Genomic DNA, 2,582 nt, shown 5'->3' with positions numbered 1-2,582 from the left:
GAATAAAGAAATATATGTGTTATACAAAAATATTAAATTTCAATGTAACCAAAAACAGTGAACACATTTTGGGACAAATAAAATTATGGATTCATAAAATCTGCAATTGGCTGTGAGAAATAGATGGAATCCTCCCCCTGACTCAGTTTAGGGGTTCAGAGAGATTTCTCCACTCCTAAGCATAGTTTCTGAATATTTAAAAGAAGAAGAAGAAAAAACCCTAAGCTGAACAAGCTATGGTTTTTCCACTAGTCATGTATGGATGTGAGAGTTGGACCACAAAGAAGGCTGAGTGCCAAAGAATTGATGTTTTTGAACTGTGGAGCTGAAGACTTTTGAGAGTCCCTTGGACAGCAAGGAGATCAAACCAGTCAATCCTAAAGGAAATCAACCTTGAATGTTCATTGGAAGGACTGATGCTGAAGCTCTAATACTTTGGCACCTGATGCAAAGAGCCAACTCATTGGAAAAGACCCTGATGCTGGGAGAGATTGAGGGCAAGAGGAGAAGGGGGTGACAGAGGATGAGATGGTTGGAGGGCATTACTGACTCAATAGACATGAGTTTGAGCAAACTCTGGGAGATAGTGAAGGACAGGGAAGCATGGCATGCTGCAATCCATGGGGTTGCAAAGAGTAGGACACACCTTAGCTACTGAATGACAAAAAAATAAAACAAAACAAAACACTGAACTAACTCTTGTCCATTGCTTCAGGCCAGCTCTCCCCAGCTTTGCCTCGCTTGGCCCACTCAGTCCACACTTCCTTTCAATGTTCCAGCTCTGACTACTGCTGTTTACTTTATAGCTGTTGTTCAGTTGCCAAGTCATGTCTGACTCTTCTCGACCCCATGGACTGCAGCACACCAGGCTTGCCTGTCCCTCACCATCTCCTGGAGTTTGCCCAAGTTCATGTCCATTGAATCGGTGATGTCATCCAACCATCTCATCCTCTGTCGCCCTCTTAGTAACTTTAACAAAATGAAACTGGCACATTGACTGTTCCCGTCTACATTGCCCATAGTCTCGTGGGGATAAATGACCCCAAAGTCCAGCCCTGGTCCAGCCCTCACACTCTGATCCCTTTCTCCTTCCTACTTCTGTCCTCTCTAGGTTTTCAGTTCTGGGAGAGCTTGATGGACACTTCCAGGGTCCTGGAGAAACCCCAGGTACCAGCCCTAACTGACAGTGTTAGTCCAAGGATAACAGCCCCTCTCCCTGCTCCAGCACCTTCGCCTTGTTTTCCCCACAGACCAGCACAGCTGGGGTCAAATCCTTGCTCCACCACCCATGACCTCAATTTCCTTATCCATCAAGTGGGAACAACAGTAACTGTCTCCCATGTATTATCTCTTGTAAAGTGCTTACCAGCCTGCCCAGCCCAGAAAAGTACTCAACAAACAGTACCTAGCATTGTGGCTGTTGTCACCCCAGAGAAGTGCAGGATGAAAATGATTTCCTGAGTCTGGGACAAAAGCCGGGTTTCCTGGTGCTCGTGAAGCACGCCATTTCAACTCGCAGGGACTTAGCAGCCCTTGCTGTCCCCAGAGGGCGTCACTCTCCTTTCACGTGCCCACTTGACTTTCTCCCTTCCTGCCATTTGTAGTATTTCCTCGCTTGTTTTCCAGAGCACTCAAAACCCTCCAAACTTTTCATCTTTTTTTTTTTGGTCCTCTCTCTCCAGATAATAAAAGAGATAACCTCCTGATTCTTAAAGAGTTCCAGAGTCCCTTAACTCCCAGCCAAGAAAGTCAAGGGCCAGACACTCATTCATCTCCATTCCACAAACCAACCAACATTCACTGAGCGCTACTACGTGTCAGGCACTACGCTGCTCAGTGCTAAGCATAAACTTCACCCTGATCCGAGTTAAGTTGAAGCGGGTTCACTTTCCTCCCAAGTCTGGCTGTGTGGCCTCGGACAAGTTCCTTCACCTCTCAGAGTCTCCGTGTCTCACCTGTGAATTGGAACAATCAACATCCGCCCAGCAGTTGGGATGAAACGAGACCGATCACTCCCCCGCGGCTGGCCGCTCCCCGTCGGTGCTGACTGTGTGTATGGACAAGTGCCAGACACGATTTGGATTCCCGGCTCCAGACGCATTTCTTTGTCTTTGCTCTTTCAAATCGCTTGCTTTCCTAAGTGCCCAAGTATCCAGACTAAAAAGCGAGAATGCCTCCTGAGCCCTCAGAATGCCCCCTGAGCCCTCAGACCGCAGAGGTCTCCGGGGCAGCGTGCCTTCTCCCTGACCTTTTGTTTGGCCTTCACACACACACACAAACACTCAAGAGGCTGGGTTTATTATTGTCCGTCTTACGAAAATGTAATAAAGTATCTAGACTGGGCGACAACCTTGCTTTTGAATTAACAATGTATGATGCCTGCGGTTCCCTTTCCGGGCTTCTGTGAAATAACGTGTTGTAACAACAGCCGGGCTCCCCGTCTGGCGGCGGGCGCCGCAGTTCTGCGGGGGGGCGGGGGGCGGGGATCCGGGCTCTCACCGCCCCCCCGAGCGCCCCCCCACCTCCCCCCCACTCTTCCCAAGCCGCCCTGCGCCAGAGCCTCGCCCGCCCCTGGCCCCCTC

The sequence above is a fragment of the Bison bison genome, unplaced genomic scaffold, assembly GCF_000754665.1.
Source record: "Bison bison bison isolate TAMUID 2011002044 unplaced genomic scaffold, Bison_UMD1.0 scf7180017864375, whole genome shotgun sequence".
Taxonomy (NCBI): domain Eukaryota; kingdom Metazoa; phylum Chordata; class Mammalia; order Artiodactyla; family Bovidae; genus Bison; species Bison bison.
The sequence above is the reverse complement of the archived record's forward strand: the minus strand, read 5'-3'. Positions refer to the sequence as shown.